This window comes from Paramisgurnus dabryanus, chromosome 16 (genome assembly GCF_030506205.2).
Source record: "Paramisgurnus dabryanus chromosome 16, PD_genome_1.1, whole genome shotgun sequence".
Lineage (NCBI taxonomy): Eukaryota > Metazoa > Chordata > Actinopteri > Cypriniformes > Cobitidae > Paramisgurnus > Paramisgurnus dabryanus.
The window spans coordinates 25,050,224-25,074,643 of NC_133352.1; the positions used below are offsets into that span (position 1 = coordinate 25,050,224).

Below are 24,420 nucleotides of genomic sequence, written 5' to 3' on the forward strand. Positions count from 1 at the left end.
AGGACAATAAAACTCTGATGACAGAGCTCTACATCCAGAGACAAACTTCCCTCAACAGCTATAACAAAATACCACCCATTTCTGAAGCACACAGACACAAATCCTCAAACTAACCCAGGCAGCCAGCCACCCTGAACATGTCAAATACAGCTATATGCAGCATTCAGTCACCTCTCGCATGAGCGCCCTAAGCTAAACATACAGCAATCAGAAACAACCTGCCTCTCTTTTCATGCCCAATCCTTGGTGTCTCATGCAGTGCAGATGTGTGCTTCCTCTGTTTAAACCCAAGATAAGAGGAGGATTTACTGGCAGAAAGGGAGTGATTGACGCAGCTCATGCAAGGTCAGTACAACTAAATGAGGGAAACGGGGTCATTCTGTCTGCTATAAAGCTTTGTGTGTTAGTGTGTGTTTGTGTATGTGTTTGTCTGTGCGAGCACGCTTGATCTCGTGGGTGTTACAGCAATACTTAAGCAATTACACACACTTTTAACTTAACCATTATGTTCTCCACATGGAGATGTTCTGGAGATAAGAACTATCTTTATACGTTATTATACAACACAGAAAGCGACACAGGCAATTAGAAATTGGGGAGCACGCTGATTAACACAAAGCATTTAGAAAAAAGACTTTGTGCACATCGGCTGCAAAAAGTTAGGAAACATGCATTACACAATCAAACTACTTTTTGAGCGAGTAATGTGAGTAATGTACTTTTTGAATACATTTGAAACCTCATCCTTCTCCAGAGCAGAATAGTACATAGCGCTTACAATACACTGAGTGGTGCGACGTGACGAAAACAGATCACTTCCATTATAATAAACAAAGCTGTCAAGCCTGATACAGAAAAATAGTAGCTGCAAGCAAACTATTACAGGAGGCTAACATCTGTCCATAGCAAACACAGCATTACTTTAAAAGCACCGATAAGAGTTAACAATGGATGAGAAACCTACAAATACCGTGCTTTTAGTTGTCTTTGCACATTATGCTGAGATAAATGGCATTAAGTCTAGGGATGCATAACGATTAAGCACGATTAATCTATAGCAGAATAAAAGTTTTTGTTCATTCTTTGTATAGATAAATGCACACATGCATGTATATTTTTACAAAAATGTTTACATGTGTATATACATTAAATACTGTATATTTACAATAATTTATATAATATATATATATAATATATAAATACTTAATATATAAATATACTTTTTTTCTTACAATTATACATGGATGTGTGCACATTTAAATATACATAATTATTATACACAGTTCACACACATATGTTATGAACAAAAACTTTTATTCTGCTATAGATTAATCGCGATTAATCGTTATGCATCCCTAAGTCAGACATAAAAAATTAAAATAATAAGTTATATGTGAAATCCAGGCTTAAGTCTCATAAACTAATTATGAGATGAGAAGCATCAAAGTTAGATTTCACTCTTTGATTTCACTTTAATTTTAATCTTTGACATGCTCTTAGTCAATATTAAACATATCAAAGTTATATTTTTACAGAATGTTCTTTACATTATGCACAATATTTTAATGTAAAAAACCTAATTTTTTTCACAGATTGGGTCACATATGATCTTTATATCTAATATATTAAGTGACTTTCCCTAACTCTAAGAAGTTGACCATAAACAGGGTTAAGCAAGGCAAGATTGCAAAAAGTAGAAGAGGAGAAAGTAGTATCTTTAAAAAGTTGAAAAACAAAGCCAATCTCATGAGGCTATATAAAGCTTATTAAAGTGAGTTAACACCAAAGGATGTTGACTTATTCACAAAGATCTATTCTTCTAAAGAGCATACAGTACTTAAAATACTGTACTTTGAAAACTCACAGGGGAACCTGACATTAACCAAGCTGGCACCTCTCAAACGGCTAATATCCCTTACAGTCATTTAGCTTTGGAAAGATGCAAGAACAAAAACAACAAAAAGAAAACTCTGATCACCTCTCTGGAGAATGGGGCTGTCTCACTGGCATGCTGGTCTGGAGCAACATCAATTTGGAAAGCCTCATTGCGGACTCCAGATTAACAGAAGTATAGACTAAAAGCTTAAAAACAAACCCATGTCTGATCTCCTCTCACCCTACTGTATGTCAAAGGAAGGCGACTACAATATGCACTTGAAATTAATTACCCAGCTGTGAGGACGTGATTGACGTGGCGGCAGGTTCCTGGAGTCTGAGGCCGTGTGGAGAGGGGATGGACACCAGATGCCAGCCAGAGGACACAGTGGCAATTCACGTATCCTGGGACCTACAAGAAGAAGAGGATCATATCGTCACCCTTCTGCCGAAAAGAAAATCTGATTAGAGACTAAAGAAAACAGACAGACACACAGCTGCTCTTTGCTTTCCATGCAAGCCCTTGTTGGATGTTGGTCGAATGCCAAGTAAGCAAGTACCCACATAGGCAAATCGAACGGTACTCTGAGCCATGCATCCAAGGATACCGAGCTCTTCCACCTCTGTGCCTGACATGAGGCTGTAAGCCCGGGCCTTCTGGTTGCACTTTTTTGGCTAATCAAAGGAGACTTGCTTATCAGGGGACAGCACGTTCTCTCCACACAATCCCAATAGCCAGTCGAGCTCATACATGGCCGATGGCGGGGAAAGGGGGGTAAACGAAGAGGGAATGCCAATGAGAGTCGTCAGCCAAGCCGAGATTTCATTACTTCCTGGACAAGCTCTCGGGCCGCAAACAGCTTCAGGCTTGGCCTGAGGTCTGGCACCTGTGCTGCTACGAAAGCAGAGTTCCTCTTTAATCTCCAAAGTCTTTTTCGCCGACTGACCTTTGCGGGTGTCGATGGGCACAAATCCTATTTTGATAGCTGTTAAGACAAACGGGCTGGCGTAGGGTTGATAGGACAGAGATCAAGCTATGACTGGGAGTAATTGTGCGTCACTCACCCACAAATCTGCCTGCTCAAAGTACATAGGTGAGCAAAAAAATGGAAACTTCAAAAAAGTCCCATTAAAGTTTTATGTTCAGCTGGCAGGTAGTTTTACTAGCCAAGGCAATGAGATGAGCTATTTCAGAGTTGTAGCAAGCATGCATAATTTACATTATAGTTAAGAGTACACGTGTAAGTCTCTTTGTATTTACTGGTGTTCCTCAGTCATGTACACAAGGCTGTGGTGTTGCGTATCTGTGTCGAAGTGAGTCGGAAGGTCTTGGAAAAACACAGGCCAGATAAATGAAGAAACCTGGGAGTTCCTAGGAGATTTCTGCTTCCCCACTTCTGACTGACAAGCAACAAGAAGCCATTAATTTTAACATCCACCAGGAACAAAAATCAATGAACCTCTTTTATGAGCATTTTTACAATACGGTTTCTGAAGTCTTGCACATTCTCCAAAATAGCACTGAAATTTTGCTGTTTAAGTCTGATCTAGTTTATTCGAGACTGCAGCACTTACTTTTATTTTGAAAAAATTATGCAAACAAGAGTTGTTTAAATTGTTAAGTATGTGTTTGACTACTGTCTGAAAACACAATAAATAAAGCTGGTCTTATCTTTTGAATATATCTGATTATGGATATGATTTTTTTATTCCTTGTATTCCTAATACTTCTATTGTGCTTTAGCTTATTAAAATGTTTAGTCCACACGTTCATTGTAATTGTATAAAATGACCATCACAGTCTTGGAAAGGTATACACATTATGGTAAGTATTGCAAATGATAACAAAATTTTCATCTCTTGGCAAACTATTTCTTTAGCACACGGTGTTTGCCTCTGATATCCAACTCCTCTCCATTCCAGCCGAAATGAGAGCATTTTAAAACCCATCTACGCTTTCTCACCAACAGAAAGCCTCAGGTGGTTTGAAAGAGGGGCTTGGCGATAAGTGGCGAAGTGATGGAGATGAAAAGGAAAATAGATATAAAGAAAGACAAAGAGAGATATTGTGTTAAAGTCACTACAGTGATAAACACTCAGGCTATGTTTTGGCCTCTACCAAACTGTGTCACAAAGGACCAAGAGCATTTAGTCACAAACTGCACAAACAGAACGCTTGTCACGTTAAGTAGGGCACCATGGTGAAGTGCACACTGTAAAAAAATTCCGTAGAAATTGCAGCTGGGTTGCCGGTAATTTACCGTAGATTTACATTTATGTTATTTACTGGCAAGAGTTTGTTCAAAGTTAAATGAACATTAAACATTTACAAGTCTTTGTCTTTACAGAGTAAAACTAAAAAAACAGCATCAAGCAAAACATACTGGGAAACAAAATCTGAAGCAAAAAACAGAAAAAGGTTGATGATGATTTCTGATTCCCAGAATGCTTTGCATGAGGCTGTTATTGTATAGTTTTATTCTGTGAAGATAAAGACTTGTTAATATTTAAAATTTATTTAACTTTAAACAAACTCTTGCCAGTGAATAACATAAATGTAAATCTACGGTAAATTACCGGCAACCCAGCTGCAATAACATTGAAATTTCTACGGAATTTTTTTACAGTGCATTTACCACACAACCTAATCCATCATTCACCATGTTAACTCTTCTGTCATTCCCTCTGTCCCCTGATAATGAAACATTTTGTCACTAGCAATCGGGAGCATTCATTCAGATAAACTTCAAGATGGCTTTGGGACCATGAAATGATTTTTTGATTATGGGTCAAATCACTTTTACAGTGGAGACTGTCAGAAAGTGGGCCTTGCAGTGAAAATACAGGCTTATGGGCGTTTCACATGGTAGGTGGCAGCCGTGAGTGTCTAGTTCATTTACAATAGGAGGCATTTTCAAACGACTTGCTTGTGCACCCAAAATTCTCCCACTTCACGGCACGCGCAGTGAAGGTAAACATATTTGCAATAAGTGTTGCACAAAACGCTTCTACTTCACATGAAAAGCTGTAGCTGTGCAGCGATTTCTCGGCTTGCAACGTACTGTGGGAAATGCCCATTATAGACCTGCAGAAGCCTATTTTGCTTATTTATATTATTATATTTTTTATTGTGTGCAAATGAAATTGCAAACAAATCACATCCTTAACCAGTATTTCATCTTGCCTTACAGTAGAATGACCTAAAATCTTTAAAATATTAATGATTTATTGGACATTTTAAGATATTGACATGTGCTTTTAGAGCATGCATTTTTTGACAGAAAAAAAACTCTTTCCCCGCCATTGACGATTTAACACGTCAATTAAGAGAAAATGCTTCCCTGCCACTGACGAGTTTTTTCGGCAATCCGTATTTCCACTATTATCCACCAGGTGGATAATACCCAACTTATAAAACTCGGAAGCAACCCCTTATGGAAAACAGTAAGAACTCTATGTATGTTTTGATCATCGCTCCGAATCTGATCAAGTAGTGATGGGAGAAACAAAGCTTTTCAAAGCTTTGAATAAATTGAACCAATTGCTTCGCAAATTGATTCAGTTTTTCTAAGTGTTCAAAAAACCACACATGTTGGTGACACCTGCTGTTCAAAATAGTGTAAAAGCAACAAGATCTGTCCATACATTTGACACTTTTTACAAAATAATAGCAAGACATTTTTAAAAATATGTTTTTTAGAAAAATAAATTATTTCACTTGATCAGAAGGATGAATGTTTCATGAACTTGCATAATAACACTACCTTGGTCCAACCAGACTCTTGTACATTAATTTCATTTGTAGAGTCTGGCCACGCTCCATTGCAAAGCATTACTTTTGTTAAGGAGGGTCCTCTGTTGAACTTTAAAACTATTGGATCTGCCCAGAGTTTCTCAGGATCTGCCATAGGCGATCGCTAACGTGTGGTCGTGACGTATATTATGCGCCGAAACCGTCCGGAAACAACAAGTCAGAATAATCAGAACAACAAAACTTAGCAAACCTGGTTCTTGCTCCGGCTTTAACTTCTGTATATTCTGCAGTTTTGCAACAACGGACCAAATAGCTTTTCTCACGTCTTTCTCCGCTCAAACTGACGCACGACCTCAACGTCATCGTTCTTAGCCACCCCCCTCTGTCCGCTGATTGGACCTGCAGAATTTTGCAGGAGAAAACGAAAAGCTACACAGCAGTCCCAGACGTAGTACTGAAGCGAAATTAATATTAAGCGGAAGCAGGTAGGAGGGCGGAGCCAGGCTATAATAAAACTGACCCGAGTTCACTTAATCATATTAGACATTTGTGATTTACTCCCCCTAGTTGGGAATCATCGGATTTTCAAAACGTTTCGAAACAGTTATGACGTAATGAAGCCTCGTTTGCTGAAATCACATGACTTGGCCAGTTTGAAACACGCTCCAAAGCCAATAATTCGAAACTAGGGCTGTCACTTTTTATTCGATATTCGAATATGCATTCGAACATGACGTGAAATATCCGTATTCGAACTATAAATAAACCATCCGGTTTTTTAAATGCCATGTGTAGCGCATTTTTTACAGTAACACCTCGTAATAGGAAGGAGGCTGAGAGTGAGACCGACGACTGCAACTGTGCGCAAGAGAGGAAATCAAATTGGACCAACATGAACCTAATGTGCATGTCAAGATAGAATTATAGTTTGTATATAAAATTACATTTTTGTTTATAGTGTTAAATATTATAGCAGAATAAAAAGCTTGTTTTAATACGTTCGCATTATGAAATTAGCATGTATGAAGATAATTTCATATTTTTACAATGCAATGTAAACTTTATATTAAACAACAACAGCATTTGTCTTTAAACGGATTTGAAAGGATCATGTGCTGACTTTCGCGTGTCACATAGACGACAGAGTCAGGTGAGATCTGCTTAACTCAGCAGTAATTTTAATTTCATCTCAAGTATCAAAGGATGCCCAGATATTCAAATATATTCGGATACATTGCATGATATTCGAAATCCGTTTGAATTTGATTTTTCTCAAAAGTGACAGCCCTATTTGAAACAAAAGTTGTAATAAATGTTTCGAAGCCTTATAAAGCAGTGTTTCGAAAGCGATCATCACTAATCAAAAGTCCTTCATAAAAATTCAATTTTTTGTATTTTTGAAGAAACCTACCCATATTTGATGAAGGTAGGATGAAACCTTTAAAGCTGAGGGTCTGTTCTTTTATTTGATATATTGTATGTTTATATATTTAAAGGACAACATTTTCTGGAAGACATTAAAAAATGCTAGCGCTGGCTGGCCACTTAAAAAAAAAACGCTGGCGGAAAAGAGTTAATAGTTTACTTAAAAATTTTAATTTCCCAAAAAATAATTTTCTCACTCTTATGTTTTACCAAACTCATATGACTAAAATAAGGTGATTTTTAAAAATGAATATCAGTTGGGTAGATTCATTTCAATGTACATTATGACTTACTTTAATGCTTAATAAAGCCCCTAAGTATCAGCAGGAAGGAACAGGCAGCTAGATATTTTAACTGGAAACCAATTTAAAAGACTAATTAAAATCTCATTGCGGTTTCATTATTTGCAGTATAGAATGTTTTGCAGCGATATCAAAATTGGTACAAAGAATAATGAAACTTCACTTGTACTACTGATATCTTGTAGACACAAATTAATTAGAACAACCCAGTGTGAGCATGAGAAATCCCACTATATCAGAGAGAAACACAGACAGACCAGAATGTGTATTTATGTCAGCAAAAAAGATATTGAGATATGCAAAAATAAAACAGAGCAGCAGTTAGAGAGGAAGAGGGAGGTGGGCTGATGGAACAGAGAGTGCAGCTCAAGTAAAACCTCCTGCTACTTTCACCTACACATAACAGCATCAGCGTCCCCAAGGTTACCATCTGCCTCTCAGCATCCACACTTAATCACTGCACAGCCTCTTACACTCATTTCCTGTCTTTGTCGGGGAAGGCTGAACCTAACAGAGAGGATTTTTCAAAGTGCTGATGCAAACAATGGCTGTCTTACTCATTACAACAAACCAAGGTCCCTACACAGTCTCTCTTATTCGTATTCGCTTTGTTTTAACTGGACACCAGCACATTGGCATCAATTCCTTAAAAGCTTAAAAGGCTAATGACAGCATTCAGGGCAGGAAAGATGGAAAGTATATGACAGCACACCAGAACTATTGGTTTATTTTGTAAAATTATAATTTTGATTTGTAGTCTGGTGTTTATACGCTACATTGTGACATTTTAGATTCTAACATTCAACCCAATGACATTTCACAAAGTCTACGCTATTTTTGGTTCAAATAGAGAATTTTTTTGAATCATCACCCGCCCAATGTCTCTGAAAATAATGGTGCAGAATTCCCTCCAGGTCTGGCTGCATCCTCCATTCCAAGTTATATCTGTTATCAGTTTCCAGAGAAAATAACTTATGTGCATGTTTATCACCACGAGACCTCTGAAGTCAAGCTATCCCCGTTAAAACTGTTGCACAGGAACTGACAGCCCACATTACACTGTTTATACCAGTGGTAAAATGTTATTTATATGTACTATACATAACTATATAAGTTCTCCTGCATTAACATACACCCACATCATCACATATATATTCCCAAGTATGTCTTTTAATGAGACTCTCAAAGAGTATTACCACAAATAGTGCTTATTACCCATCATGCATTATGCTTGATTATGCTTGACAGAGACTGACCATTAAATACAAAACACATATTCACATGCTGTCTTTGCCACGCTCTTCATCCACATGCAATATGTACGTAATAACTCATGCTTTGTACTCACAGATGGAGATGGGGTTAAGTAAGCTAAGAAAGAGGTGCGGCCTGCCCGGCATAGTGTATACACACACTTCTCCCGCAATTCCTCTGGTATCTGCCTGCCAGGGTACAGATTTATACCAATCCCCACTGTACAAAGCGCGCTACGCTACGCTGCACCCAAAAAGGGAAAACACGAAAAGTTCGGCAGAGCTGGGAAATGAAAGATTATATGAAAGATTAGAACGCTAGCTTTATCATCTCAGATTTGCTCAACCTTTACAAGCTCTGATGTCTCTATAACAATATTGCAGAGGATGATGGTAAGATAGGCTATCAACTCAATGCTCTTTGCATTATTGCCAACTGGAGCATGGCGAAGGACAATAGTCAATTCTATCATGTTGATATTCTCATCTGAAGGCTGTGAAACTCAATTGCAAATGTTAATGGGCTTTATTGAATAATTATGCTGCCATGCTGTGTCATTAAAATTTAAGCTGCTCCATCTTTGAAACCAGTTTCCATAAATGCTGCTGATATGTATTTAATTTCATTATTAAGTTTCTTAATAAAGTAGATGTATGACAACGTAATGTTTTAAATAATAAAGTACAACCTAAAAGTTTTCTGAAATCTAAAGTTTGCACTGAAATAAAGGCAACCCTTAACTCTTTCCCCACCAGCATTTTTCATGATTTTCACAAAAGTTGAATGCCTCCCAGAAAATGTTCTTCTTTAAATATATAAACATAAAATATATTAAATGAAACAACAGACCTCTACTTTGAAAAAAAACCTTTCATCCTACCTTCATTAGTTTTCTTTTTATCACCTCTCAAATTTGGGTTGGTTTTTTCAAAAACACAAAATTTTGAGCAAAAGCTAAGATAATGCCATTTTTGTAAAGGACTTTTGATAAAGATCAGATGCAGAGTGATCCTCAAAACTTGGAAGGACATACAGCTGTTTCCCCTAGGGCGATACTTCCGTGTTTTATAAGTTGCGGAAGTGCGTCCACCTGGTGGATAATAGCGGTAATGCGGATTGACGAGATAACTTGTCAATGGCGGGGAAAGAGTTAAAATCTCTTATGTGTAAAATCTCATTTGAATATGCAAAATGTAAAGCTCGCCTAGTTAATTTACATATTGCCATAGAGCCATTCACATTATAAAGATAACGTTAACTATAACGATAACTATATTAGCGTCCACACCACTCGACAATAACAATAACTTTATGTTAATTCACTCACAAGGTGCAGTACTCATGCAAACAATTTATCTTCAGTGGCATTAACTAATATTGCATTTTTTCTTTAATAAAAACGGTTGTATTGTTAACATCATTAAATGTATAAATATGCTGTTGCATTTACACAGCGGGTATAACCAGCAGATGTCCTCAACACGCAGCACTGGCTAACTTTAAACAGTAAAACTAGTTTGTGTAATCTAATATCTTACCTTTTGGCGTAGTCAGTGAAGTACAATAAAAAAGCATTATATAGTCAATTTCACAGCAACTGCATCAGCACGGCATACCTGAGGTAATTTTATGTTATAGACCTCAGCAATGAGCTTCTATACCGTGTCATCTGTGATTTCAAATGCGTGTGCACTTGAATTTCAAATAGATTTGGCTGCCAATGGTTGATCGTTCATCAATTGAAAAAAAAACGCTCAGAAAGTGATCCCAATAATATCGTTCTTTGTATCTTTATCCTTATTGTTGTGGTGTGAACTCTGCTATTCTCTTTAATATAACACTATATTTTGATGGTTATAGTTATCATTATAATGTGAACGTCCCTTTAGAGCCAGTGTATGACATCAACAACAACAAGTGTTCCAAAAACTCTTCCAAGTACCAACCATTAAGCACAGGCGCATTGCAGAGCTGTTCATTTTGTCAAGTCTCTTCACCAAAATGGGTTTCAACTGAGTTTCTGTAAAAAACAGCTTTTATCAGCTGGTCTTTGAGCATAGAGGCTGATGCCTGCTATTTCGTATATCCAAAACCATGCCACCAAAACTGTAGATATGGGAGTGATCCACTTCTGTGTGTATACAGCCCTTATTATCAGACTTGTATTCACACTTTCTTTTTTCCCTAATGGAGTTTTGCTGGACTCTGTGAGATTGTTCTTTCTTTTAGGTCGATGGGAATACATCAAGCTCATATTCTGGGTGATATTGATCTAGACCAGTCAATACTGCCTTTTGCAAGACAAACAACAAACCATCCCAAAACATGCAGGAAACTGATATATTTGTTAGGCCGGCCACCTTGGGTGGGAATGTCCAAATCCTTTAATAAATAATTAAACAACTAAAATCTAAAAAGACATGGTATGGTATGCATAAGCAATCCTAAAGGGCATCTTTAGGTGTGAGGGGGCTGAGAGAGCGAGATAAAGTGCTTAGCCGGCACTTATATATTAACGGGAAAGGTCTCCAATAAAAATCAAGGTACTGTGTAACCAAAATTATTATATCTTATTACTGTAAATGTATCTTTAGTATGTGAATTATAATTATATTGACTTTGCTAAAATTGTGCAAGAATCAAAGCCTGGAATGAACTTTAAAAGAATCCATAAATCAGCTGTGTTCAGTGTTATTCTGTTCGGAAGAAAGGCTCTGTCTTCATTCATCTAAAGTCTTTGGACCATCTGACAACACACATGGCACAGCTTCTTTAATGATGAGCTGATGTCTTAAAGCCAAAAACATTCATTGATCACAGAAAATCCATCTGTACCAGTACAGAAAAGAGGGCATTATATGATGAAATAACATTATAACGTGACAAGAGAGGAACATATCTAACAAACCTACGAACTATTTTTACAGTTAGTAACACTAATGTAATTCATATGAATAATTTTCAGAAATACACTGTATTCTATAGCAGTGGTTCCCAAACTTTTTCATTGTGCGGCCCCCCTTTACAGTGCATTTTTTCGCGCCCCCTCCGAAAGAGAATTTATGACAAAAACAGTTTTAAAATGTAATATTTGAAATAAACAAAACATATAAAATTATACCTAGTAGTGCTGTTGGTTAGTTGGCTTATAATTTTTTAGGTTTAATTACAGAGAATTCATGATAAATTAATGTATTTTATAAAATGTCATAAAACTGGGGCCCCCCTGGCACCATCTCGCGGCCCCCCAGTTTAAAAAACACTGTTCTATAGGCCTATGTTTCAAAAAGTCTATTTTGAAAATAGTTTCTAAACACATTATAAATGCTATTATTATTATTACTGAAACACAGCAAAAAGACTGTATACTACTGTATGTAGTACTGAATTGCACAGTCAGATCGTTCAACATTTTTTTTACTATTTCTTTCATTAGGATTATTTGGGCAGGGTTAAAACGGTGGCTTAATGATGCACTTGAGCCACAGTGAATGGCCCCCCCTCTAATATAATTGTGAGCATCTACAGGCTATAAAAAGGTTAACTTTAAAACCTTTATTTTTAAAGAGTGTATAAGTCAAACTTTTGAAGCGATGATGCACCAGTGAGAGGAGTTGTGAAGAAAAAACTATATTTAATAAAAATGTTGATTACAGTTAACTTTATCAGTTTCCATGGTGAGTCTGTGATCATTCTCACAGTCAACTTAAATAAAAAAAAATGTGTTGACTGTCTGTCGTGCCATTTAAAACACATCCACTCATTAGTTTGGAATAGATTAGTAAGAAAATGTCAAAATATTCAAAATGTTCAGCAGTGGCGGCTGGTGACTTGTTTTCCGAGGACACACGTACGGAAAGCTTGTCAAAACATCGCCATGTGTATTGCTCCTAATTTTAAAATATGTGTTTGCCGCATCATGTAAACCTATGTGCATCGACCATTAGTTATTTAGTTAGTTATTTTAGTTTGTAAAGTTTTACATATTTATATTTTTTAAATACTGATATGGGTGGACTTTTTTGAGCTTCAAATCAGAAGCACCTTGTACTGCCATTTAATGTATAGAACAAGTCTGAAAACGATAATCATGCACAAAGTGGAGTGATTTGTTTTTCTGTATAGTTTTCACGCTGCCAAAAGACGGTCTCACGCAAACTTGTAACACTGTGTTACAACTAACCCCTCGTCAGTAACAATATGAAAGCAGCTAACATTAGCGTAATTCTTGCCGTTGTTTGAAATAGGTTACACACAAATGATTGCTGGCTGCCAATAAAATTAATGTGCATGTCTTATCAAAAATTGTGTGTCAAAATTTATTTTTGTTCATATCTTTAATATTGATTCAATAAGGTCATGTAAAAGATTGAAATCATAATGAAATGAATAGCTAAAATCAGACTTTGATTTTCATTATCTCAGAATTTGATTTTGAGACTTTTGTATGGTTTTTACAGACTGGGTTGCCTTTTCTCACATATTTAGACATTTGTATCCATTTATACTATTAAACTATGGTTAGATGAGGGATAAATAGTGTAATAGCCTGTCTTTCATAGACAGATATATAAACAATATCCACTTCAAGTATATAGACAAAATAGTATTGAAATATTTGCCTGCAACTAACCCCCTGCCTGTTACAATTAACCCCATCTATACTGTAGGGTAAGTTTGCACTTCAGTCACATTTGTTGTAATTGTCCAAGAATGGTAAGAAATAGAAACAAACTTCAAATAGTTATTTGTAGCAGAGATGTGTGTGTTGCTTGTGTAAAAATATAATTAATCAAACGCAAATATTTTTTTAATGATTGAGACAAAACCAAAAAGCGTTAGGTTGTGCCCCGCTCTCCCCTACATCAAGAATGGCTTGAGGGTGAATAAATCATGGGTAATTTTCATTTTTGAACTATCCCTTTAAGAATATTTAGTTAAAAAATCTTATTTACAAACCATGTGTTCTTTTGAAACAAACTGCATATCAAAATGCTCAATATATATGCAGTTTGTGCATGTTGTATCATTCCGTCTTGACCGGGATTCAAATCAAAGTTTATATTTTTTTGACTCTGCAAACATGCTTTTCAAACAAACACACAAGGATACATATATTTCAATCTATGTCAGCACAGCCACAACTGCAAATCAAGTTATGCAACTTATAATCACATTCCCTCTATGACTACAAACATTCACTTAAACAAACCTAAAGCAGACCTGTTCTTGCTGTGTGCACTGCCTCTGGAAACACTGTGACACTTATACATGTCATGGAGATGTTTCTGTCAACAAACAAAACAAATTGAATTCAATCACTTCTATTACATAACAGATATCTGCTCTGATGTCCCTTAAGTGCCAGTAATAAATGTAGGGCTGAAGGTACACAGGACTGCTATAAATATATTTGCTAAATGATGCCGACAAATTGCATCTTAGAAACGTGGCCTCCAGTATCACCATATTCAAACAACGTTTAAAGGAATACTTCAACTAGTAATGAACAGCTTGTCGTTATTTACTCACATTCATGTCTTTCCAAGTCTGTATGCTGTAAAAATGTTCACAGAGCTCTTTTCTATAAAGAGATAGTTCATTTGTCCAAAAAGGACAAATATAAACCTAAATATTCAAACAATCCTAAAAATAAATGTGCTTAAAAGGTTCTTCACAGCGACCCCATAAAAGAACCTTTTTTGGTTCCTCAAAGAACCATTTAGTCAAAGGATCATTAAAGATCAATTTATTTGATCATTTTAAAAAGATCAATTTATTTTATACATTTTTATAATCTTTTTTTCACCTTAATCGAAAGGTTCATCATTGAAGTCTATTGTTTGCTGTTGCTGTTTGACATCAAACCTTAATGTAGAGACATTAATTGAAACAGATGAAAATAACATTGAGCTCTGTTCATCACACAGAGGAACTGTATAGCTGCAGAACACTTTTTAAATGCTGCATGAGTCATACACAAGTTACTTTTATGGTGGTTTTAGTTACTATTGGATCTTAAAAGATATGGTCAAAATGGATACGGATTTGGAAAAACAAGAACATATGACAGAATTTTTTTATTTTATTGTGTGAACTAATCCTGACGAAGATGAATGATGCTTACAACTAGATGGGATTTATTTTAAACAATAAAATTCAAACACTGAAAAAGAATAACAAGCTAATTAAATCAAGGTATTGATTTTGAGAGACAGCGATACAATGTGATCTACAACATTTGATATTGGATCTGAGTTACAGTATCTCTTCTCTGGGAGATTCTTGCAAGAGTGCGTTGAAAAGACACATTAAGAAAAAGAAAAAAGCCTTACCACCTTCAACATAGATTTACACAAGGATGAATAAGATATGATCAAACATCAGAGAAACGCCAGTGGAAAAATCATCTCATTTACGACTCTGATTGCAGTAATGGTAATAGATATGAAGCGTGTGATCAGAGGGGATAGAGGAGTGCACTTCACACACAATTTTTTCCCCCAAAGTTCTGGCAACTAAGACACACTTTGCACTTTTTCAAGTGCCCAGTCATCAATCTCCCAAAGTTCACAGAATTCCATGGTTTTCCTCCATTTCACCTGGTAAGACCTCAACTCCACGACCTCTCCATATCTAATTGCCGAAAGGCTTTCAAGCCTGACAATCTCCATACCTGCTCCTAAAAAAAACGTATCAACTCTTCCAAGTCAATAACACTGATGCATGCAATAGAAAAAAATTAAAGCAAAACAAATTACCATTTTACAGTGCCAGACCTTTGTTTAACTTTGAGTCAATACTTTTATTAATTAATTCACGGTTTGAAATTAAAGAGACAACAGTTTAGGTACAGTCCTTGAAATATCAATTTTTGTTGAAATACGGCAGCATGCTGTTTGGGAGACCCACATCCCTTAGACTGACATCTGTCACAGACTGCACAATAATTTTTAGAATTTCAAGCGTATTTCTAGCCTGGGTGCCAGCCGATCTTAGCCCCGCCCACAACATTTTGAAAACGGGAAGATCGGTCTGAGGTTTATCCGTTGAGGAGCAACTATGCGAGACCCAAAGCTGGTCGACCAATTAAATTGTCAGGGCGGGCTTTATACGATGATGGACAGATGATCAACAGTAACGTAATCAACCACGTCACCAAAGAGCGCCTGTGTTGAATCTATTTACAACGAAATGGCTGCCGCTGTAGAATTCAGATGTGTGGATTCTGACATTGAGTCTGTTCTAAAAGATATCAACAGAGCATTGATTTTAAAAGACGAACAGAGAAACGCGATCAAGGCATTTGTTGATTGGAAAGATGTTTTTGCCGTCCTTCCTATGAGCAAAAGTTGGACGCGCTTATGGAGGACAAAGTTAAAGAAGCAACTGAAATGGGTATCACGGCGATGCAACTCGGCGTGCACGACAAGATGTATATAATTAGCGGTCGTTGCCAGCTTCTTTTCGGAACCCCCAGAATCGTGGCTGCTGAATAAGTGGAGGGACATGCTAGGCTCCGATATTTTTCAACCAAACGTAATGGGTATGTCGTGAATGAAGTTCACCTAACGTACAAATGGTAAGAGATAGTCTAACTGTATGACTTAGTAAATGCTTAATGTTGTGATATAAATGAAATGTTGTAAACATAGGTGTTGATATACGTTCGCTAACTCAGACTTAGTATAATCACAATGTTAGTGTCATTGTAGCGAAATAACTAGCAGTAAGGTCAGGCTGCAAAAGACGTCATTTCACACACTCCGTTGCTCTGATTGGTCATAGGTCTATCAAATTGAGTGCAGAGGCATTTTTCGGTTGAGACACGCCTCATAATCATAGCATAATGGAGCGGTATCAGACTCAAATTCTGACTAGAATTGTGTATGACAACGTCAGGCTAGCGCATTTTGGTAAAACATTAAGAAATCTCAAGCCTCAAATAATGCCTTTTGATGAGGAAGAATGTGACTTATCTTTCAGCAAATTTAACTCTCGATTCAAACCTCAGTAAAACAATGAAGGAATGAGGATATTTCGTTCTAGCAGGTGATTTGTTCTCCATTTACCTGTTCCAGTTACTTGGATGAGATGACCTCATTTTGAGGGCCGTATTTACAGACTCAAATTATTTTGACAATATGCCAAGTGAAAACAGTAATTGACCCTATTTGCACATCCAAAGCACGTAATCTTCTTCAGTAAACAGAAACAAAGCACCTGAAAGCGTGGCAGATTCTTTCATAGCAGCATCTCATTCCCTCAGGCCTTCATCTGACTGCTGTGCTGAACCTTTATTGACAAATAAAGTGACACGAGTCTGAGTGCATGAGTCTTAAAAATTTAATGTGAGGGAAAATGAAATGTGTTACGAAGTCAAGGCGTTTGTAAATCACGTTCGGCTTTTTTCTGATTTAACTTCCTTATCTCAGTGGTGTGGGCTTTCTTACAGAGCCGATGCACTTTTGGCTATCTCTGTCAACATGGCTGGCCAAGCAGAGTGTAAACTGCAATCTTAGGGTGTCAGGCCTCCAACCCGTAGAGTGCCATGAGACAGCTGAAGGAGAGGTCATTCAATTATGAAGTTGATCTGTCTCCAGGGCAGCTGCAAGATCCACTGGTGTGCACCATCTTTGTACCCGATGGCTCATTTAAAAACACAGAAACTGATTGGCTGGAAAACAACAGCTTTTACACATCCTTCTCTCTATTTAATCCATTTAATACAGTCATGGGTTATGCAATCTTTTATTAAAGGAAAAGTGCACCACAAAATACATTTTTTTATCAATTACATACCCCTGCTGTGCCATAATCTGTCCCTTTACTAAAGCCAGCTTAGACAAACTAGGGATGCATCGATCCGATATCTTTGATCGGTATCGGGGCAGATCGAGGCAGATACATCCCCTTACGCAACTTATATCTGATTTGACTATTGCATTTGATTTCATTTTTGAAGCTGTGTACGTGATTTACTGTGCCTCCTTCCAGAGGTTAAAGGCCAGTGGTCGTCACAGCCATATTGAAACTTTGAGCTTCAAGCAAAACCATCCAGCCGGCACACATGCCTTTCTCCCACTCACAAAACCCAGCTATATTCCTCTCTCATTGAATCCCACACCCACGCCTGCAGCTGCCCTGCTATACTGAAAGCTGACACTCCACACACATTTTCATTGGCCGTATAAACAGTTAGAGTCTTCAAGGTCAAACTAACTCTTCCACTTACTCCGCCGTAGGGTCACCGGTTATCTCCGTCGAGAATTTGAGCAAATCACAATTCAAAAGATTGAAATGCGCTTAGAGAAAATCCAGTGTGGTAAGCAGATGTATCACATTAAGCCTAAAGCCCAGCTGGCCAATTCTTTTCTATTTTTGTAAACCGCAAGTGCACTACACTGCGATTTCACACTGTAATTTCACTTTAGATATGATTTCTTTCTGTATGTGAGCGACTTAAGCGTAGCTAGTGACAAAGATGACAGGCCATTAGCTGCTGAAGTGTTGCTTTAATAGTTTTTGATGGAGTGGACAAGGCTCATGAATTTTCTGATTGAGTTGAGGGTGTGCAGGTCAAGTGCGGGTGCCGACCATGTGAAGCGGTCTGTACGTCTCTCTGGTTCATACAGACAGACTGCAGGTCTCTAGAGCAAAGCATACTTCCATCAAGCATGTTTTCACAGCAATAGGGCATTGAGTGCACCGCCTGTAGTAAGAGACAGCATGGTGAGATGATACTTTAGGGAGAATCCTGAATAATCACAAGGACAGTTTGTCCTCTTTAAAGCCATCAAAAGATATTCAAAAAACAGGGTTTATATTTAAACCAGTTAACATGGATGAACACACAGGCAAGTGCAGAACACTTAGTTCAACCATAAAACAGTGATGCTTGTTTGGGATCAATTGTCTGTCAATTGTTGGTATGTCGCTCAAATATCACTGAATGCTGTTTGGGATTTCACACCAATTTCACAATGTATCAAAACCTCTGCCGTAAAGCCAACTAAACTTCAGTGACAACTGCTTAGCTGCCACTGTGTGAACAAAGGATGCATTGCTGGACACATTGGCTAATGTACCAGACAGCGACAACCCCACATTTAACCTTTTAAGGAAATTAAAAAAAAACTTTTAGTAGAAATTAAGGGCCTGTTTACACGAGAATGCTCAAGGGTAAAAAAAAAATTTTTTTAGCGGATGTGCCTTTCGTTTACACGGCGACTGCGTTTTTGGGGCTTAAAACGCAAAAAAGTGAAACCACCCTCCAGAGTGGAAACGATCTACAGTTGCGTTCTCGTCTAAAGGGTAAAAACGAAAAGTCAGCTCACAGTGGCTCTCGTCACGTATGCATTTTTATGTCACAGGCATGCGCCATTTCAGGAAAATAACAACAAACATGTCGAAATATTTCCATACGTCGGACCTTCAAGTTGCCATAGCAGCTCTGATAAATATACAAGAGTCTTTCCAGCAGTTGTACGAAATATTCACAGCTAGTTTTACTATTCAGAAAAAGTGCATTAATTACCTCCATCAAATTGTTGATGCGCCAATTTGTCGGAGGCAAACCAGACAGCTTTTGGACGAGACCTGGGAGAACAAGGAAGAAGGTTGTACGCAGGGGCGCAGACTTGGTGTTGTTGTGTGTTTCACATTACCACCTAGCGGCCTGGAGTGCATACTACATCGAATATCACACACTTTTGCGTCACCAAATGCACGCAGATTTCCCCCTCAAAATGCTCGTATAAACGCAGAATAAAAAGTGATAACGCAATGCCACTTTTGCATTTACTTTTCAGATCGTTTCCGTGTAAAGGTAGCCTAACTCTGACTGGGTTATACTGCTGTTTCTTTTTTATTTCCCACATTTTCTGTAGAGTTGGAGACTTTAGAGCCGAGAGCCACAAAGGCAATTATAGACCAATTCTGGCAGCTGAAAAGTTTCGCTTTTACACATTAACAAGTCATTAATTCATCTTTAAAATCATCAGTTCCCAATCAAGCAGTAAAAGGAATGTCAATTTCCGAGGCAAGACTGCAATAACCATTTTCTATCATAAATTCAATTATAGAACAGTATCCATATTTGATGAGAGCTTATCTCAAATCAAAGACCAATAAAGGCCTTGCAGTACATCACAGAAAACAGGACTGAAATAGTCTTACTCCAAAACTACCAGCAATGTTCTCAAAGGCTGTCTCTCACGATCAACATATCCAGCAATTGCCCGTTATTTCAAATGTGTCTGATAACAGAGCTGCAAACTTGTCTTAACTTCAGGCAAGAGCAAAAAGACAGGAGAAAAAGTACTTTGTCAGCCAACCGAAAGCAAACGAAGAAAAACTTGCACTTATTTTCATGTTACACAGAAAGTAATCTTAAAAGTGCTAGTCATGGTGCAATCAGGGCCTGTAGAAAAGCTGCATCCTGTTTTACAACTATTTTCCCTGCATTCATTTCATTGCACTATCCGAAAACATTTTAGGGTAGAAATGAGGCAAAGAATGAACAAATTGCTTTCATGTTACAGAGAGCACTCCCCCTGGATAGAGAAATGTAGTAGACGCCTCCACTAATTAAAATGCCCCCTTGCATTTAAACTGATAAGACATATTTAATTAAAACCATTCAGTTCCATTTACTTCAGTTTCATTTTGCCTTGAAATATTAGCTGAATTTTTTTCCTAAAAAGTCTGAGACCACTATTAAAAATGAACCTGCTTTCTATAAATAAATATTATCAGCACGACAATTTGACTGAAAAATATAAGAAATTCTGATATTTATGTAATTTGGTTTGAAAGTATTTGTCATGTTCCCCCTTAGCATGTTCCCATTTTGTAAATGCCAGAATGTATTTGAGCTGGCATTAACTGCACACATTTATGCAAAACCTGATATTATCTTAGTATAATTTGAAAATAGTCTAAATAGCAGCTTGTATGCATGAATAAAATCCAAATGGCTGGAGACATGATCAATGTCAAATCTGCATATTTTTTATATTTCTACAAATTGTCATCAGCAATCTGTATATTTGATTTGATAAAAATCTTAAACTTATTATTCTAAATTAGATTAATCCATATTTGATTCTCAAGCTTTTAAACCCCACTGTATTTCACATTAAAACCAAACTGTCTGTGCGATTATTCTCTTGCGATATTAAGAGTAAGTGCAGCAGAACACTAATGGACAGCGACACACACACACAGTAACATCTACAGTATGCATTTGACAGATGCTTTTATCCAAAACGACTTACAGTGCATTCAATGTATATATTTTATCAGTATGATTTCCCTCAAATTCAAACCCACAACCTTTTAACGCTGTCATCAACGCAATGCTATACTAACTTATTCACAGAAATATTTAGCATTCCTCCTCTTTCAGTATTCATCAAATTATTTCTCATTTTATGCTGTATGCATCTATAGTTGTAGACTGAAGGTTAGAGTGTCGGGCTTGTAACCCAAGAGTTGCCGGTAAAAAGGATCACGACTGGTGGGTTGCGACCATAGACTGTAAAAAAAGATGGACCATGTGACGTTGTCTCCTTCCATTGTAATGAATTGAAGCCAAAAATGTCTGACCATGGTTGCCGCCATGTTACGTAAAAACATCATTTTGGAGCCAAATGCTCGCACACCCGATTCAACCACGCCAATCATGACTAGGGATGGGTACCGAAACCCGGTATTAAACTGGCCCCGGGGCTAAATTATGAAAGACCGTAGTATCAGTAAGATCTGACGCTATCGGTTCTGCTTTCGGTCCTGGAGAAAAAAAATAAAAATACATGTACTATGTATTCTTGCTTAATAATGTTTTCGTGCACATTTTATCTCACCAAACATTTCTAATTTGCGATTAAGACGTTTGTATGTGAGATCTGCGAGATCTCTCATGCGCGCCGCGGAGGCTGTCTGTCTGTCAAACACAACAACAACAACGAGCGCGGCGCACACACACGCATAACAGCACGAAAACTCCCGCTTAATACAAAGAGTGACGATGGCGGATAGAGCAAAACATTCAAAAGTGTGGTTATACTTCACTAGAGTTGATGCAGACAACGCTCGTTGTCATACAGGTAAGTGCAACAAGATGTTTGCATGTAAGGGCGGAAACACAAGCAATCTGTCAAAGCATCTTTCAAAAGTGTATTACGTGCAGAAAGAAGCTGTGTCCCAATTCAAGGGCTCCGACCTTCTAAGCATACAACCTTAAAAGGGGAGCACTCGGTCTTTCAAGGTGGCAGCCTCAGAAGTCCGCGAAGAGAACTGAAATGAGACAGTCCCTCGGAGGACCTATAATTTGCGTCACCTGTTGCACGCGCCCACCGCGCCTGTCAGCAGGACACAGCGGAGATGTTTCTGACTTATTTAAATAAATATGGAATCAGAAAAATATTCATTTATTTTAGAAAATATGACACGTTGATGTAGATTAAACTATTCAACAGTATATAAAATTAATCAACCTTAGAAATACGGAACATAAACAGAACAATATTAACACAAGTCACAGCCTCAAGTCGCGCTGCTGTGACGCAATCGGTCTTAAAATACGTCCTTAGAAGGTCGCAGCCTGCAAAAATTTTCGACTGCCTAGATAGCTCATCTCTGGTGGTTGCCGCATCAACGTCAGGCATGTATGCTAAAATCATGTTGAATCAACATTGTTCACGTCATTTAAAATAAATGTACAATCTCCCTAATTGGTTTGCTTACCTTACTTTGAAATTCTGTTGATTTCTTTTGGGAGAAATGTTGAACGTTATGCATTCAACATATTTTCTACTTCTTTTTAAAATCCCAAATAAAGAAAAATCAGCATGTAAACATTTATTTAGCCTAAATATCCTATTTAGAGCATTTTTTCTGCAGCTTTCACGCTGGTGCATTAACAAATATATGTATAATATTTAGAAATGATATCCAGAAATTAATTTGTTATAATGAAATGCAGACACATAATTAACTTAATCATGTGAACATAGGTTCGTGATCAAATGTTAACATTGGCAAAAGTACCGATAAGAATACCGTTAAAGCACCGGACCGTTAAGCAGTACCGGTAAGAGTAGTAATACCGTTAAAACCTTAACGATACCCATCCCTAATCATGACGACACGCCCCGTTGCTATAGCATCAAATTACTAGCTAAAATTTAAATCATCACAAAAATTAAGAATTTAACATATATCAACGTGGTAACAACTACCTTAAAGGACCAAAACCATCTTTCGGAAAATTTTATTGGAAGTGTCAGTCATTTTTTATTTAAAGCAGAGTCCTGTTCGTTTGCATGGAGAAAGCAGGGTTTATGACTTGTATTGCAGCCAGTCACCAGGGAGTGATCAAAGAGCCAGAGGCTTCACTTTTCAAGACGTACAGTATGAGGCACACCCAGTTGCGACTGTGGTGCCCTTGAGCAAGGCACCTTAACCCCAATTTACCTATAGCAAAGCCCGCTTACCATTTCGAACTCGGACAAACAGAAGGGTTCAAGCGGTTTTACAATGGGAGCTGTCAGTTTAAAAACCTTGTCACAAGATGTTTTTGATATATTTTTGACACAGAAGGACCACCGCTCATCGAGGAGCATTCAAGTGGGACTTAAATATGACCAAAAGCGATACTGATATAAAGATTTTAATATAAATATGATGGAAACAAGATTAATTTGGAATTGAAACTTTACATATCACAATGCAAGCGAGTGAAGCCTCATGTTACAGTCGTCACGATTGCAGATGACATCAGGATTAACACTGTTCATGTACCGCAGGGTAATATTAAATTAATTTACATTTTAACAGTTTAATATGGAGAACTTTAACTAACGTTAGCACAAGCTATCAAACGTTGTCTAACTTAACTCTTTCACCGCCAGCGTTTTTAAAAAAAGTTGCCAGCCAGCGCCAGCATTTTTCATGATTTTCACCAAAGTTTAATGCCTTCTATAAAATGTTCTTCTTTAAATATATAAACATACAATATACCAAATGAAAGAACAGACCCTCTGCTTTCAAACAAAAAAAAACCGTTTCATCCTACCTTTAGTGGTTCTTTTGTAATCAGCTTTTGAATATGGGTAGGTTTTTGCAAAAACACCATATTTTGAGCAATAAGCAGAGATAATTCCATTTTTGTGACAGACTTTTCATAGAGATCCGATTCAGAGCGATCTTTAAAACAGACACGGACATGCAGCAGCTTGCCATAGGGCAATACTTCCGGTTTTAAAAAGTTGCGGAAGGGCGCCACCTGGTGGATAATAGCGGTATTGCGGAAAGACGGAAAATCTCGTCATTGGCGGGGAAGCGTTTTCTCTTAATTGACAAGATATCTCGTCAATGGCGGGGAAAGAGTTAAAAGAGGCGAGGCCGTTTTAGCATGTAACGGCGCATTCACACGGGGCGTAAGCGTTAACGCTTAACGGAAGGCTTGTCTGAAGCATGGCCAACAGCCAATCACTGTGGCCACAACACAAGCTCCGGTCTTCCATAAACGTAATTGGCTGGCTCTGCCTAGGTTATTTGCATAAGGCGATATGATTGGGTGATGCACGCGTTGCCGCTTGAAAAGTTGAGAAATGTTCAACTTCTGCCACGAGCAAAGGCACTGACGCAGCGTCGACGGATCCACAATTCAGTTCGCCAACGCTTGACATCACCCATTAAAAGTGAATGGGAAGCGTCAACGCTTAACGCCCCGTGTGAATGTGCCGTAACTATTGCAAAATAAGTTTAGGTGACGTTAGCACAGATAAAGGCATTGTTCCTTCG

General features: G+C 37.6%; 1 protein-coding gene across 2 annotated transcripts in view; it reads right to left on the bottom strand.

Moving 5' to 3' along the window:
• The window catches only part of drp2 (dystrophin related protein 2), a 169,233-nt gene that overhangs the window by 120,547 nt on the left and 24,266 nt on the right, over positions 1-24,420 (bottom strand). The window contains exon 2 of one of the 2 annotated variants that reach the window (XM_065273223.1): positions 2,169-2,287. The exons of the other annotated variant lie outside the window; for it this stretch is intronic. The gene's annotated coding sequence lies outside the window, so the exon portion shown is untranslated. The remainder of the gene's footprint in view (positions 1-2,168; positions 2,288-24,420) is intronic. 2 annotated transcript variants of the gene reach the window in all.